The 17,810-nt window shown below is 38.0% G+C and overlaps 1 non-coding gene across 1 annotated transcript; it reads left to right on the top strand.

The window, feature by feature from the left end:
• Positions 1 to 13,648: 13,648 nt before the first annotated feature.
• Positions 13,649 to 13,755, top strand: LOC141637070 (small nucleolar RNA R71). The gene has a single exon (XR_012541633.1). It is a non-coding gene; the product is annotated as a small nucleolar RNA R71 (small nucleolar RNA).
• Positions 13,756 to 17,810: the final 4,055 nt, after the last annotated feature.

Genomic DNA, 17,810 nt, shown 5'->3' with positions numbered 1-17,810 from the left:
TGATGCTTGTCTTGAATATTGGAACCCTCATTATCACGTATTTGCCTTTCCTTGAGGCGAAATTTGTCCTTTTCCAGAAGAATTAGCAGCGATTGGAGGATGGGATATAGAGAATCTTCTGGCCTTACCATCTATCTCCCAAGGATATAAAAATAAATTTAGGGACCTTCTAGGATTGACCAAAGCTGAGGTGAACCGTCTTATAACCTCTAAGGGCGTGCGAATATTTGACTTTGTAGACCATTTCAGAGATAGGGAAGATCCTTCCATTTCTTATGCTACGAGGCGCAGAGCCTTTGGATTTTGTCTTCTTCACTGCTTTGTCTTGGAGGGCCATGTTGATGCGAAAATGAGAGGTAACCCGCGATTCTTGGGAATTATCGAGCAAATGGAACTGCGCAAGAGCCCAACTTGCTTGGTATTAGGAGAGACCATCTTAGGGTTGGATAACCGAAAGGCAAATCGTGAGCTCCCATATCTAGGAAGTCCTATAATTTTACAGGTACAATGCTCCCGTCCTCCTTTTGTTCTTTTTGGTTTTTTTTTGGTTTTTCGTTTTTTTTTACGTTTTGACTGAAGATGTGAGATGGAGGGGCATTAATACTTGTCTCCTTCTTTGCAGATTTGGCTGATGGAGAGGCTGCAATTGATCGAGCCCTTAGTTGATGTGCCTGGATATCGATGAGGATCGATCGTGATGAGGACAAGGTTATACATGGTAGATTTTACTCGGGTTTGCAACTACTGGGAGAACAAGCTAAAGAACGAAGGAGGTCGTTTGATTAGATGGATCGTCCCTTGGTGGCATCTCAGAGCATTGACAGTAGTATCATCCCTTGATCATAATCGATCTATTCGCATCCCAGGCTTGGAGTTCATGGTCAACATATTCCCGGAGAGGATGATGAGGCAATTGGGCATGAAGCAGAATATCCCGAAGCTTGATACCGTTCTGCAAACCGCATTGGCGCACACTTCTGAGTCCTGCCGTGAATGGGCATTGCGTTGGGCCCAAAGGAACATGTGGTTTATACCTGTCCTTGTTGGTTCGTTGTGGGTGTCGGATTCTTACTTGCATTGGGTCAAGGCTAGCACCTTGGAGGAGTGTGAAAAGCTAAGGAAGCATGAGCTGATTGACTACAAGATCCGTGAAGTGGTGAAAGAGAACCAGAAATACTTGACTGAAGAAGAAGAAGAAGCTAGATTCCGAGTCGTCTGCCCGAAGAAGAAGCCAAGGAATGCTCTTATTTAGAAGATGATTGTATAGAAATGGAAAGACTAGGCCTCGAGAGAGACCATTAGTGATAAGGTCAGAGATAATGCAGGAGCGTCCCTCTTGAGGTCGAGACAAGAAGTATGATAAAAATGACAAAGGCAAAGGGAAGATGGAAGAATAGAAATAGCGCAAGTCTTTATTAGTATTAGTTATTTATCATTCTTGTAATAAACGAAGGGATTTCTAGAATCCTAGCCTAGCATTTATTTCAGCATTTTTATATTATTTGGTGTATTATTAATAGATGAATAAACTGGTTGCTTTTAGTTAGAAACTTTGATACCGTCGTTCAGTTCCAAAAATAATTACCTAAGTACTACTAACAGAAGTCAGTGGTAAGTAGGGTCGATCTCCACAGGGAGGCGGTCACTATCTACTTGTCACAATTTGGGGGTTTTAGTGTTGTTACTAAAATAATGAAGGTAAGGCAAGAGATGGAAGAAGAGAGAAATCAAATAGAGAGAGAAATATGCCAGGATGTCGGGTTATCATGATAGATGTACACGTCAGCTAAGGTAGGTCAGCCGAACAAATGTGAGAAGGGTAAAGGAAAGGTCCTTTCGGTCCGCTATCCGTTCTAAAATACAACTCGCTTAGCTTCCGCCCTCACTAGTTTAGTCTATTGCCATAACATGTCTATTCATTCCAATCTTCCGATCTAGGATTGAAATTAACCAAATTAACTAATTCAGTTGCATGCATTCAACTGATTATAATTAAATTTTTAATGAAACAATTCTCACAATAGATCTACTAAACCAACTATCGCATGATTGTTATACTACCATGACTCCCCTAATCCTAGCATTAAGGGTTTAGCTATGCATAAATAAAATAAGAACGAGAGATAAAGAAATAATGAACATTGTAAATTAAAGAGAGTAAAGAGAGAATTACAGATTAGGATCCGGAAAAAGAGAGAAAAGCAGCGTTCCACAGTAAAAAGAAGAAAAGTGATATCTGAAGTGATAATAAAACCTCATGTCATCTTTCCTATTTATAGGAAAGACAATTATTACACCTAGAAAACGAAATTAAACTAAAAAGCCCGAGCCCATTAGCTAGTCACTCGATCGAATAGTTTAGAACTACTCGATCAAACAGTTCAAGGCAAAAACCTCTCGATCGAGTAAACAGACGACTTGATCGAGGAACTCCAAATATGCTCATCTCGATCGAACAGAGAATCCATTCGATCAAGATCTTCTTCTCTTAAAATCACTCGATCGATCAGAAAACCACTCGATCGGGGACTTGCCACTGCACCAGCTAGTGTTCTTCAGTTGGTTTGCTTCCGAGACTCCTTCACACATCCCAAGATAGTAGCATTCCCGCTCCAAATCCACTCATCCTCTAAATGCAAGCAAAAAGGATAGTAAATGGCTCAATTCCGCTAATTTCAGGTCCATTCCTGCATATAAAGCAAAACAAACCAAAGTAGAATATTCGGGGCATTTCGTAGTGTAAAACTACGAGAATCGTATAGAAATACGTGCATAAGAGGCTTATAAAGACTATATAAAATGCACGTATCAAACTTAAAATCAATTCCCTTTATTTATTCTTTTGAATTCCAAGTGCCGAGGCATATGTCCTTTTATTTACATTTTTATTAGAAATTTATTGGGTTAAATCCTGTGATAGATTGCCTACGTATTCATTGAAAATGAAATCAAACCTAGAACGTAGTTCGAAATAGAAAATGTAAAGGAATAAATGTTGGAAGGAAGAGCTTGAAATGAACATAGGCAATAAGCATGGTGCTTTATTTACTTTTAAGAATGCAATTAAGTAATTTCGATGATACTGAGGATTAAAACAAAAAAAATGTGAAAACGCAAGAGTGAGGTAGCACGCATTGCGAGGCTGGCCGGGGCCGTGTATTACATGTCGTAAGAGCGGCATGTGGATCCCGCGTGGCGCGCCTTTGAGGTCTATTTTAAGGGTAATATCGCTTGAGTTGGTCTAGATTAATCGGATTTGAAAACTCATTCCCGTCTAAATATGTAATTCTAACCGCACCTCCTGAGAGTATAGATTTAACTAGATAGGACCCGGCCCAATTAGGTTTGAATTTTCTCCTAGGGTCGACTGGTAGAAGCGCTCGGACAGATTTGAGCACTAGATCTCTCTCTTTGATGTTTCGGGATTTGTCTCTCTTGTTGAAGGCTCTTATAATCCGCGCTTGATATGTCTTGACATTATGCGAGGCACATAATCTTCATTCGTCCAAGAGGACAAGTTCTTCATGTAAGATTCATTAATCTCTTATTAGTCATTACTAATAACTTAAAAAAAACTTTGTTTAGTCATAAACTAATCTAGATCTTATGCATGCAAAACAATTGAATAAAAGAGAAGAAATCTATTATTCTTACAATGGTGGCCGAAATGGATATACTACTCCTTCCAAATTAGTCTTCTTAAGTAAAATCCAAATGCTCCAAGTGAAAAAACTTAGATCCAATGGTAGGCTCTACTCCTTAAGGGATTGTACCAACATTGAGCACAAATCCACCTTGTGATTTTATGTCATCTCTATCTGTTTGAAAGCTCGAGTCTGTGTAACCCTTAACACATAGCTCGGAGTCTTCTCCAAACACCAAGATATAATCCTTAGTCCTTCGCAAGTACTTGATGATGTTCTTAATAGCTATTCAATGACTCTCACTTGGATTATCTTGATATCTACTTGTCATGCTTAAAGCATATGAGACATATGAACGAGTGCATATCATGGCATACATGATTGATCCAACATCGGAAGCACAGGGAATCAACTTCATGCGTTCAACATCTTCGGGTTCGGAGGGTGATTGAGACTTGCTCAAATTATTCCACTACCCATAGGAATTAAGCCTCTCTTAGACTAATCCATGTTGAAGAGAACCTTGTCAATATAAGATTCTTGACTTAATGCCAATATCCTTTTGGATTTATCTCTATAGATTCGGATACCTAATATGCGTTGTGCTTCTCCTAAATCTTTCATTTGGAAATGATTTCCCAGCCACTATTTGACGGAGGACAACACAGGAATGTCATTTCTAATAAGTAGTATGTCATCCACAAACAATATTAGGAACATAACATTACTCCCATTGAACTTCATGTATAAACACGGTTCCTCAACACTTCGAGTAAAACCATTTTCTTTTATAACATGATTAAATCGATGGTTCCAACTTCTTGATGCTTGCTTAAGATCATAAATGGATCTCTTAAGCTTGCATACTTTGTTAGGATTTTTGGGATCTACAAAACCTTGAGGTTGTATCATATACACCTCCCCTTCTAAATGCTCATTTAGAAAGGCGGTCTTGAAATCCATTTGCCATATTTCATAGTCATGAAATGCGGCGATCGCTAACAGTATCCGAATGGATCTTAACATGGCTACGGGGGCAAAGGTTTCATCATAGTGAAGACTATTGATGCGTGTCCTGAATATGATATTTTACACCCTATTTTACACGCATTTCAGAGCTCATTTGTGTAGTTTATGCTACTATTTTCCCTATTTCCGTCTACTTTTGTGTTTTTGTGTAATATTGCAGAAATGTGAAGAATCTAGCGGAAATCAAGCCAAATCCATCCCTGAGTACTTGGCATATTATTTGTCATGAAATATTTACTCAAGAAACGAACTTGGTGCGCGTATCGAGGCCTGAAAGACAAATTTACGAGGCTTCTGGAGCAAAGTATCAGCTGTAGCAGTCGATCGACTGACCTCCATGGTCCATCGACTAGGGCGCGATTCCTAAATAAGATCAGAAGCTTCTGTTTACTGAGGTTTGGTCGATCGACTGGTCCTAGTGGTCGATCGACCACACCGTGATTCTGACGCAAATTTGGAAAACGAGAAAGCCCAATGTAATTAGGTTTTAGGAATAAAAGTTACGCAAGACTATCTATATAATGTAACCTGAGTTTTCAGAGGAGGAGGAGAATTTTAGAGATCGAATATCTAGGGTTAAATTTCGAGTTTAGCATTAGAGTTCACAATCATTCAATACAATTTACTTTCGTTAATAAAGTTCGTGCTTTCGGATTATTCTTCGTGCTTTCATTCGGTAATTCTGATTCTGTAATTTCAGTTTACCTTTATTCATTCATAGATTAGAATTGACTAAGTTAGAATCCCTAAGCCTTAATTCTTTCTTTATGCGATTTTATTGTTCATTTAATTTAGTTATGAATCCTATTGTTTTCATCTATGTTATTGTTTCTGTTATTATTTCCAGTATGAGTAGCTAAACCCTTCGTGCTATGATGTAGGGGATCTGTAGTGTAGGCAGCGTAGATTTTGTAGACCTGAGTCGCGTCATGGTCGATCGACTGCCTTACCTGGTCGATCGACCGGCTCACGTGCGATCAACTCCGTCTTAATTAATTTAATTGCTATATTTGACGAATCGAGTGCACGCGACCAGTTGAATGCTTAAGAATTGACCGACCCGATAGATCGAAAGATAGGGGAGAGAAATAGACTACTTAATTAAGACGACTAAATTAATAAGATCGAGAGATAAGTTAATTTAGGCATTTAAATCACTTTTCAGGGCGAGAGTCAGTACTAGTGATATTAGGGACCCATAGCTAGATCGAGAGATGCTACCTGTTAAGAATGGACCGAGAGGACTTCTTATTTTCTCATCTTACGTGATTATTTCAGACTTACTTAGGATACTGCCGTCGAAACTACAGTGAACCGACCATCTTAGCATCCTTTTAATATTTGATTTCATCCAGTTTCTTTTATCACTCATTTATTTAGTTTAGTTTAGTTTTAGTTTGATTGCCTTTAGTTATAGAACTATTCAAATCAAACCCCCCCTCACAATTGTTACTTTAGATTGAGATTAGACAACTTTTAAGTGCATCGCCTCCCTGTGGTTCGACCGTGACTGCCACTAGCTTCTGTTAGTAGTATTTAGGTTATAAATTTTATTTTTGATCCTAAACGACGGTATCAACCATGAACTTAGGTAAAACCTTTTGCCACTAGCCTAGCCTTGTAGACATCATCATGTTCTTCTATGCCATTCTTTTCCTTAAAGATCCATTTGCATTGAAGAGGTATTGCTCCTTCAGGCAAATCCACCAAGTTCCAAACTTAATTTCCATGCATAGAACTCATTTCGGATTTCATGGCTTCAAGCCATAAAGCTGAATTGGGACTAGAGATTGCAGCTTTGTAAGTGGCGGGTTCGTCACTTTCTAGAAGTAATACATCAAGACTCCCATCCTCTTGGATAAGTCCAACATATCTATCAGGATGGCGATAAACTCGACCCGACCTCCTCGGTTGAGGAATAATAACCGAATTAGACGACGAAGGAACGTCTTCATGTGCTTCTACTTCGGTTTGTGGCTCTTGAACTTCATCAAGTTCAAAATTTATCCCACTCTGTCTCTTAGAAATAAACTCACTTTCTAAGAAGACAGCTTCACTAGACACAAACACTTTGTTTTCATGAGGTTTGTAGAAGTAATAACCTCGGGAGGTATTGGGGTAACCTACAAAGATGCATTTTTTTGATCGTGGGGCTAGCTTGTTGTCGGTCTTTACCTTGACGTAAGCATTACATCCCCAAATCTTCATATTGGATATATTAGGAACCCTTCCATTTCACATCTCATATGAAGTCTTTTCGGTTGCTTTTGTCGGACTATTGTTCAATGATTTGATTGCGGTTTGGATTGCAAATCCCCAAAACAAGTCAGGTAAGTCGGTTTCACTCATCATAGATTGAACCATATCTAGTAGGGTTCGATTTCTCCTCTCGGCAACACCATTAAGTTGTGGTGTACCGGGTGGAGTAAGTTGTGACACAATGCCACAACCTTTCAAGTGTGAATCAAGTTCATTACTAAGATACACTCCACCACGATCGGATCGTAGTGCCTTTATCTTCTTGTTCAATTGGTTTTCTACTTCATTTTGAAATTCTTTAAATTTCTCAAAGGCCTTACTCTTGTATTTCATTAAGTAGTGGTCGGACTCACTTGGAGCTTAGATTTTGGTTACTTGTCGTTAGGAGCACCTAGACCAAAACAATATTTATAACTTCATGAACAACTCTACTATTAGTAAAGAGGCAAGTAAAGGTCGGATCCCAAGGGACGGGTATTGATGTAGGATTTTTGATTGCAAGTAGCGGTGTCTAGGGGTGTCACAATTTGGGTTGAAATAAGAAGATCACTAAACTAAATAACAAATAAAGTAAACAAGCAAGATGACTAAAATGAGATGTAAACAATTGATTAACAGCACTAGGGTGTCATGGGGTCATAGGGGATTCATGAGAATTGATCATACAAATATATTCTCAAATTATAAGCAAGCAATTATTGTTGTGATAGGATCGAGTTGGTTTATATCTTACAATCCTAGGAAGGTTTAGGTCCCGGAGCCGAATCGATTAGATTGTACAACACCTACAAGTCGACTTAATCCTCCCTACTCAATTATATGCATGGTCTAATGAGACTCGAGTTGTTTTATGTCTTACAAGTCTCATTGAAAAGGTAAGCGATGGGTAAAAAATGCAAGGATTCATAGGCTCACATTTCATCAAACATAACATGTGCATAAGTTGAGATCACAACAAGCAAGCAAATAAATTATGATAACATATTAAATTAAGCATGAATTATGCTCCATGTTGGTTTCCCCTAATTACCCATTAACCATAGTTAAGGAAACTACTCACTCATTATCAAGTTTAACATGTTAACAAGGCTGTCAATCATATTAACAAAGCAAAACATGAGGAATAAATGAAGATGATTAACGATAATTAAGAAGGGATTAAGAGAGTTATACCTAATGATGATTCCAAAATAATAATGCAAAGAATAAAAGAAGTACTTGATGATTGATGGAAGGTTGTCAATCTCCCAATAAACCAAAATAATCTTCAATTACCCAAAATAAAAGATGAACAAAAGAGAAATTAAGGAAATGAGTTTTGTATTAATATTTGATTAGAAGTTGATTACAAGATTAAGAAGAGAATTAGAATGATATAAACTACACTAAAGATTGATAAGAAGAACATGATAACCTAATTAGACTAATAGGCTATTTATAGTGGGGATTAGGTGCACAAATTATGGTTACTAAGGGCTTAAATGACTATTAAGTCCTTGAGGAATCGCTCATCTCAAGAAAAGATGCGGGTCTCCTTTTTGCTAGTCTTCCTAAAATATGTGCATCTTTAACGGAGGGAAGAAGAGGACGTGTTGTCCTCTAACAAAATCCGAGCGTCTAAGGGTCGGGACGGGCGGATTCTCCGGTGGCTGGACGAGTGTCTGGGATGCTTGGACGAGCGGCCGGGGAAGCTTCTGGACGGGCGTCCCGAGTGGTTGGACGAGCGGATTCTTTGTCAGCTTCCATTTCTTCTTTTCTTCTTCTCTTCTCCCAACAATCCTCCGTGATTTTGTCGGATATGCAAGGATTTATTCATCATTGCCCATCTAGTACATTATGTACAAAGGCCTTCTAGTCTTGTCTTCTCTTTGATGCTTGGTCATTAGATTCGATCAATCTATTTTGCCACGAAAATTCAATGTTTGCATTCCTCTCCTACCAAGGAAACAAAACCTCAAAGAATATGCAAAATAAAGGACTAAAGATAATAAATGACCCAAATATGCACTAAAAAGCATGGGAAAGAGGCTAATTAGGGGACTAAATATGCTCAAATATTGGTCACATCAAATAGCCCCAAATTGAACCTTTGCTCGTCCCGAGTAAAGAGGTGACAAAAACTAGGACCCTTATTTAAACTAACCTACTAGCATAGCCGATATGTGACAATTAGCGGGTCTCACTCCGCCCCTTAAACTCCCAACAAGACAACCATGAGGTAGGATGCCTTCGTGCAAGGCAAGGTGGGTCTTGCCAAAATGGCGACACATCCAAGCATTAAAGCACACAAAACAAGTAATGGATGCATCTACAAAAAGAATAGCCACTTTCCTCATATAAGTGGCGGAAATTATCTAAAGGGGAAGCACTTCAAGGGTACACACTCCTTCATAGATATGGTTTCTTCAAACTACTAAGCCTAGAAGGATACCAATAAATCACCTCCAAGTTGTGTCAAGCTAGGGTACATTTGTCCTCAATCGTTAAATGCTTTTGTCAAGAATAGACTCCCTGTGGTGTTAGAAACACTGGAGGATCGCGGAATTCCTCTTCTTGCCTAGACAAGAAGAAGGATCGTCCCCTCTCTACCATGCACAAAAGTGGATACGATGGATAAAGGGATCGATAGTATTTGAGTTTCATGTGGGAGTTTGCTTTTGTTGTTGTTTTTCCCCCCAATTTATTGTGGCATTTGACATTTGAGATCACTTTCTTTTTTCCATTTCTTTTGATTTTTGGCATTTCAATTCTTGACAACTTTCAACTTTTGCATTTTCTTTTGAACATTTTCAAAGTCACCCCATTTGTAGTGAGGGTGCTTTATATTTGAAGCATTAGGAGTCTATTTTTTCTCCTCTTTTCTTTTGATGCAATTGCAAACTTTTTCAACTTTCATTTCATTTTTTGAAATCAAATTTTTGAACATTTTTTGTGCCCATTCCCTTTTGATGACAAAATGTATGGTAGAACATGGATGAATGATGGTTGCATGGTTTCAAGGGTCACCTTGGAATAAACGGTAGCCAAGGAGTTATCACACCACAAGGTACTCTTGACTAGGCCTTAAACCATGGGTCAAAGGATACTAGCATGACCCATCCTAGGGTGTTTTACAAGTATTCTAACAAGGAAAGTCTTCAGAATAAAAAGCATCTACTAGGGCCTATATACACTTGTCAAGCTTCCCAAGTAGACAGTTTCACATAATTTTTCCTAAATGCAACTATATGCCATGATGCAACTAACATTTATACATCCTAATGCATATGCTTCTACCAACTAATATGCCAAATAATCTAAATGCAAGTCCTAAATTCACATTGTTTCATACCGCATCAATCAAAATAAAGCAACATAATCATTAACACAAAGAGGAAAAAAGAGATTGGAAAGATCATACCATGCGGTCTTCAATATCCTCATGACTCGGATGTGGCGTAGTCAATCAATGTGAACAAGGATGAATAAACACAATATATACAAGATTACATTACAAAGGAATGAACATGTTGATTTTTCAATTTTTTAATTTTTTTTGGATTTTTCGAAATTTTTGATTTTTTCTGGATTTTGAATTAAAGTCAAGTTAGAATTTCCCATCCCCACACTAGTATGGGCATTGTCCTCAATGGCCAATACGATAGGAAATTATGCAATGAATACGTATGATTTCTAAACTAAATGCAAATTATACTAAGCTACACTACATGATGCATGTGTTTTTGTTATGGCGGAGAGCATAATTTAAATTAGCTCCCAATGCATATGCATGGACTTCCTCAAACCAAAATAGACATTATTTCTAACGTCTTGAATTTCGGGGTAGTTCATGCACATGGAATGCAATGAATGAAACCAAAGATTGTCATCTTGGATTTTACAAAATTGGAACAATAAAAATGAACACCTTAAAAAGTCCAAGGTGTTAGTCCTCCATGTTGCTAGGACTCCTCAAAATAAATGATCAAGATAAAATAAAAACAAGGGAAGTAGACAAACCATAATGGAGGTGTAAGAATGTAGGAGCCTCCAAAGTTTGCTAATCTTCACCCATCGTATCATCATCATCAACATCCTCCTCTCTTGAGGTATCATCAACTTCCATAGATGTGGAATCGTGTCCACTCTCACTTTCACTTTCTTGTTCTTCCTCACTTTCCCCTTCCTCTTCTTCAGCTTCTTCTTCTTGAACCTCTTCTTGAAACTCCTCTTCTTGAACACCTTCTTGAACACCCAATTTTGACAATGCATCTCCGGATAATTGGATAATTGATCAATGACCAGAGTTGTTGATGTTGTAGCTTCCATAGGGGGACCTTGTTGAAACTCCAACCTCGCCTCATGGACTACCAATGCCTTTGACAATTGTTTTGCTTGAAGAGCTTGTTGCCTTTTGGAAAGTGTCTTCTTTGGAGGTGCCTTGTTACCTCCTTTAGTTCTTACCATTCTCCTTTGCTTGATTACACCAATGAAAGATTGAAATCTTCAATTTTTAGCGATACCCAAATCGATTTAGGATGAATGAATGTTGCTTGGTATCCTAAAAAATCGACTCAAAAGTTGAAGACTTTGGTGTTTGAATCAATTTTTGTTGCAAAAGGAGTGATTAATTTTTGTTGTGAGGAAGTATGGATTTGATTTTGTTGAATTTGATTGAGGAAATTTGATTTTTGTTGATGGAGAGGATGAGGGTTTTTGTGGGTTTTGGGTAGTGGGTAGTGTTTGAATGTAGAAGAAATGAGAATGATAAGGGAAGAGGGTCAAAAAGACCCGTTATATTTGAAACTGCAGGGGAAGACGAGCGGCTTTGTCATCGGGACGGGCGGATTCTTCAGTGTTTATCCCAGGAAAAGACGCCACAGGACGAGCGTCTTGTATCTAAGACGAGCGGATTCTTCCTTGAGGGACGAGCATCTTTTTGGACGGACGCTCGGATTTCTTTACAGAGAAATTACCAGACTTTTGCTACTGAAAAAGACGAGCGTCTTTTCTGAAGAACGACTGTCCAGAATTAGACGAGTGGATTCTCAGCTGAGACGCTCGGATTCTCTTACAGACCCGTTTTTTGTATTCTGCAGCTCTGCCAGACGAGCGTCTGGTGACATTGGACGCTCGGGTTCTTCCGGACGAGCGGATTGTCCATTTGGACGCTCAGATTCCTCCTTGACCACACAGATTCAGGTCTATCCGTGGGTACTTCGTAACCCGTGTCATTTTCATTCTTCAATTCTCGTGTTCTTCATTGTAGGGGCAATACAAAGGCATGAATAGCCTAGGCGATTGCCCCACACTAAGGTAAAGCACTACACATCTATAAAATCATAAGTCCCTCCCTCACTTCTCTCAAAATGATGAATATCTTGATCAAGGCACAAAAATAAATCCAAAAATGACAAAAATGCAATGAAAAAATTGAAATGCAAGTTAGGGAGTTAGAATATTTACAAATGGTGGTTTAGAGAGGCTCCACCAAACTCTCATCCAATGTGAGATGTCAAGGGGGCATGTTCAAGGTGTTGTTGATGTTTCTCAACACCTTGAAGAAGTAATCAAAAGCTTGTTCATTATCATGATAAAGGTCCTCAATAGATTTTTGCACTTGTTGTTCTCCATGATAGTCTTGGTTCATAGCATTATCAAACTTAGGCTTAGCTTGACGACTCGGGAATGGAAGTCTAATCACAATGGGCTCCTTCTCCTTTGCCTTTTCTTCACTTTTATTTGAAACTTTTTGATTTGTTGGTTCTCCTTCCTTAGAGTTTTGCACAACTTCTTCTTTGTCACTAGCTTCCACAACTTCATCCTCAACTTGCTTCTTTGGTCCTTCATATCTCGTACCACTCCTCAAGTGAATGGCACTAACCGTTTCATGTCTTGGGGGATTACCTTGAGGTGGTAATTGCCCCTTTTGTCTTTGAGAGTTTGAAGATGCTAGTAGGGTCGATTGAGTTTCCTCCAACATTTTTGTGTGGGCTAGGATGTTGTTGATGGTGATGTCTTTTGCTTGGCTATCTTTTTGCATTTGAGTGAAAAATTCTTGTTGATTCTTTTGCATTTGGAGGACCGCTTTTTGAACATCAAAACCTCGGTTATTTTGTTGATTGTATGGAGTTTGATTTTGATAACCTTGGTTTTGGTTGAAAAAGGGTCTTTGGTTTTGGTTTCTCATGGGAGGTGGGGTGTATGTTGGTTGAGGGTTTTGAACATTTTGGCTTTTGTATGAGAGATTTGGGTGGAATTTGGTGTTTTCATTGTAATAGTTGGAATAAGGGGTACTACTTTTGTATGCTTGAAAAGCATTAACTTGTTCATTTGTTCCCCTACATTCACTTTGGTCATGTCCCAAAGTTCCAAAATTCTCACATATCCCACTTGGGATTGATGAAGATGCTACCATGGCATTAACATGATGCTTTGGTGATTTTGAGGCTTCTTCAAGTTTAGCCATAGCCTTCTCAAATTTCAAGTTGATGGTATCAATATGAGCACTAAGTTGAGCACCCAATTGAGTAATAGAGTCCACTTCATGCTTTCCTCCTCTAGTAGCCTTGCGAGGTCTACTATATTGTGAATTATGGACCACCATTTCCTCAATCTTGTTCCAAGTTTGATTGTCGTCAACTTCGGTGAACATACCATTTGATCCCATGTTGAGAATGTTTCTTGAGTCTTCATAAAGACCGTTCCAAAATTATTGTACCAAGAACCACTCGCTAAGTCCATGATGAGGACATGAGCGACAAATTCCTTTGAATCGCTCCCAAGCTTCATTCAAAGATTCTTCATCCCTTTGCTTAAAACCCGTAATTTGAGCTCTTAGCATGTTAGTCTTTTCCGGAGGGTAGAATTTTTTGTAGAAAGCTAGAGCCAACTTCTTCCAATAGTCTATTCCAAGAATGGCCTTATAAAGGCTTTTCAACCATTGTTTTGCGGTACCAATTAGAGAAAAAGGGAATAAGACCCATCGAATTAGGTCTTGAGTTACACCGGTTTGTGAAATCGCATCACAATAGTCACAAAAAGTTTCCATATGGGAATGAGGGTCTTCACTAGGCATCACCCCAAATTGGCTTCTTTCGACTAATTGGATAAATGCGGATTTTCCAATGAAATTTCCGGTTAAGTGTTGTGGTGTGGGAGTACCATTGGGTAGGTTCTCCTTGGTTGGTACGGAATATGATGAAAACTTAGGCATTGTGGGTTGATTGTGTGATTGAATTTGTGTTGGGTTCTCCTCACCTTCTCTTGCAAAAGGGTTGATGAACTCAATAATATTTGGTTAAATATCTACAACCTCGCCAATACCTCTCAAAGTTTATGTCTTACAAGTCTCATTGAAAAGGTAAGTGATGTGTAAAAAATGCAAGGATTCATAGGCTCGCATTTCATCAAACATAACATGTGCATAAGTTGAGATCACAACAAGCAAGCAAATAAATTATGAAAACATATTAAATTAAGCAAGAATCATCCCCCATGTTGGTTTCCCCTAATTACCCATTAACCCTAGTTAAGGAAACTACTCACTCATTATCAAGTTTAACATGTTAACAAGGTTGTCAATCATATTAACAAAGCAAAACATGATGAATAAATGAAGATGATTAACAATAATTAAAAAGGGATTAAGAGAGTTATACCTAATGATGATTCCAAAATAATAATGCAAAGAATAAAAGAAGTACTTGATGATTGATGGAAGGTTGTCAATCTCTCAATAAACCCAAATAATCTTCAATTACCCAAAATAAAAGATGAACAAAAGTGAAATTAAGGAAATGAGATTTGTATTAATATTTGATTAGAAGTTGATTACAAGATTAAGAAGTGATTATAGAATGATATAAACTACACTAAAGATTGATAAGAAGAACATGATAACCTAATTAGACTAATAGGGTATTTATAGTGGGGATTAGGTGCACAAATTAGGGTTACTAAGGGATTAAATGACGATTAAGTCCTTGAAGTATCGGTCCTCTCAAGAAAAGATGCGGGTCTCGTTTTTGCTAGTCTTCCAAAAATATGCGCATCTTCAATGGAGGGAAGAAGAGGACGTGTTGTCCTGTAACACAATCCGAGCGTCCAAGGGTCAGGACGGGCGAATTCTCAGGTGGCTGGACGAGCGTCTGGGAAGCTTGGACGAGCGTCCTGGGAAGCTTCTGGACGGGCGTCCCGAGTGGTTGGACGAGCGGATTCTTTGTCAGCTTCCATTTCTTCTTTTCTTCTTCTCTTCTCCCAACAATCCTCCGGGATTTTGTCGGAGATGCAAGGATTTCTTCATCATTGCCCATATACTACATTATGTACAAAGGTCTTCTAGTCTTGTCTTCTATTCAATGCTTGGTCATTAGATTCGATCAATTTTTGCTCTATTTTGCCATGAAAATTCAAGGTTTGCACTCCTCTCCTACCAAGGAAACAAAACCTCAAAGAATATGCAAAACAAAGGACTAAAGATAATAAATGACCCAAATATGCACTAAAAAGCATGGGAAGGAGGCTAATTCGGGGACTAAATATGCTCAAATATTGGTCACATCAACTAGATATACCCATATCTACTTAAATCATCGGCGAAGGTAATGAAGTAGTGATAATTACCCCCTAGCGGTGATAGTCATTGGTCCACATACATCGGTATGTATAAGGCCCAATAGTTCACTTGCTCGAGTCCCTTTACCATTAAAAGGATTACGAGTCATTTTGCCTAGTAGGCAAGATTCGCATATACTATATGATTGAAAATCAAATGGTTTAATAACATTAGTTGAAACTAATTTTTTAATGTGATTCTCGTTAATATGACCTAATCGACAATGCCAAATGTACGATTCATTTGGATCATTTTATTTGAGTCTCTTGGAATGTTTGTTATAGATGACTTTACTTGGATTTGAAGTCTCTAGAACATAAATGCCATTTATAGAAGAGCCTTGGCCTATGACCAAGTCATTTCTAGAAATAATACAACAATTGTTTTTAATGGCAAAATTAAAGCCCTCTATGTCTAACATAGCAATTGAAATAATGTTCTTAGAAAGAGAAGGTACATAAAAACAATTATGCAAATACAACTCAAATCCATTTGCCAAAACAAGTACATAAGTTCCCTTGGATGTGGCCGCTACTCTAGCTCTATTCCCAAGTCGGAGATCAACATCGCTCTTGCTCACCTTTTCCATATTTGTTAGCCCCTGTGAATGATTACAAAGGTGAGAACCGCAACCGGTATCTAATACCCACGTTGTGGTGGAATTAAAATTTACATCAATAACATAAATTTCAGAAGGAATTTTACTAAGTGGAATAAAAAGTCCATCCCTAATATTTCCCAAATATATGGGGCAATTCCTCATCCAATGTCCCATACCATGAAAATAATGGCATTCATCATCAACTTTGGCTCCTTTGGTAGTCCCACTAGCCATTTGGTTTCCATTGTTGAATTTTCTACCTTTATTTCCCTTCCTTTTGATCTATTTCCCTTTAGTTGCAAGAGCTTGCTTGCTAGGACTCCCACTAGTTTCGGCATTCCTTTCTTCCAAAGATAAGGATCCCATAGATTTAGCGAGATGGTCTTCCGGAGACACATTCACAAGACATCTAGTCATAGTAGGAGGTATGGAGGAAGTAATGAAATTTAGGTTTTTGTCGGAACCGATCCCAAAATGAAGCTCTCTAGTTCTATCGAGGTTGTTGTTGGAGCAAATATCGTCAAATAAGTTATGACAAGACTCAATGGTAATAGGTGTTGTTGCATTGGTAGGATCCATTGCGATATATAAACTACAAACATGGAGGTAAAGGAAATATTAACATTTGTCATTTTTATCATACTTGCAAACGTTTAAAACAAGTTTTATAGCATTTATATAGTGACCTCTACCCAACTATTATAAATGATCCCGAGATCCAAATTCATATTAACTGGGCACGGTGAGCCGATTCATCCCTAATTAATATAACTCGGTGGATTAACTCTTTAATCGATTCTACTTCTGTAACTCTCGGTCGATAAAATTATTTTAATATTTATCTTTTGCCCGGAACACATGCGACTACGGTCACGAATACTTCCGTTGAGCTCAATCCAAATTTGGATGTAATAACATTTTACTACCCACTTACCCAACGTAACAAGTTTAGTACACCGGTGAGCCGAGCCTACTTCCTTATGAAATTGGGATTCATGGTTCTACTATTTGGTAAGGCTAATTCTCAATTATTATTTACTGAGAGGTCTTGTTAATTTATTATCTGTCACGTTTAAAGTGAACTAAAGCGGTGAACTACGATAATTATAATTGACACGGTCGATGACTCGATAAAAAATGATATGCATGTGTAGTTATGGCGATTTGGCTATGCATGCAAACATATAAAGCAAATTCAAAGCAAAACGATAAAATCCTAGTATGGCCTTCCTAAAATAGTAAATCTAATAAATTATTTACAAATTCAGAAACCAACTCATTTGGTCCCTTGAACTTCATTTGGCATGCACTCCAAGGCAACACCGTCTTTGTCGGACCGCCTTCTCGAATAGCACCGTCTTCCAGGAACTCCGAAATAAATAAATTACATACCTTTTCTACCTTATACATTATAAAAGGAAAAACAAAATAAAATAAAAGTGATACGAGATCACATTAATTACAACCGAATTGATATCCCCATACATTTCGAGAAATACCAATTAAAAACTAAGGCCATACTAAGTACAAATTACATAATTCAAAATTATATATAAAAATATGACAATCATACTAAAAATGTAGCATTAATATAGGTATGAAACATGCCATGTGATGTGCCAAATCGCCCTATTTAAGCTAATATTGTATATTCGGTCCGGTTTTATGGATAATTGTGATT

The sequence above is a fragment of the Silene latifolia genome, chromosome Y (assembly GCF_048544455.1).
Source record: "Silene latifolia isolate original U9 population chromosome Y, ASM4854445v1, whole genome shotgun sequence".
NCBI classification, from domain to species: domain Eukaryota; kingdom Viridiplantae; phylum Streptophyta; class Magnoliopsida; order Caryophyllales; family Caryophyllaceae; genus Silene; species Silene latifolia.
This window is presented reverse-complemented; position numbering and strand designations above follow the sequence as displayed.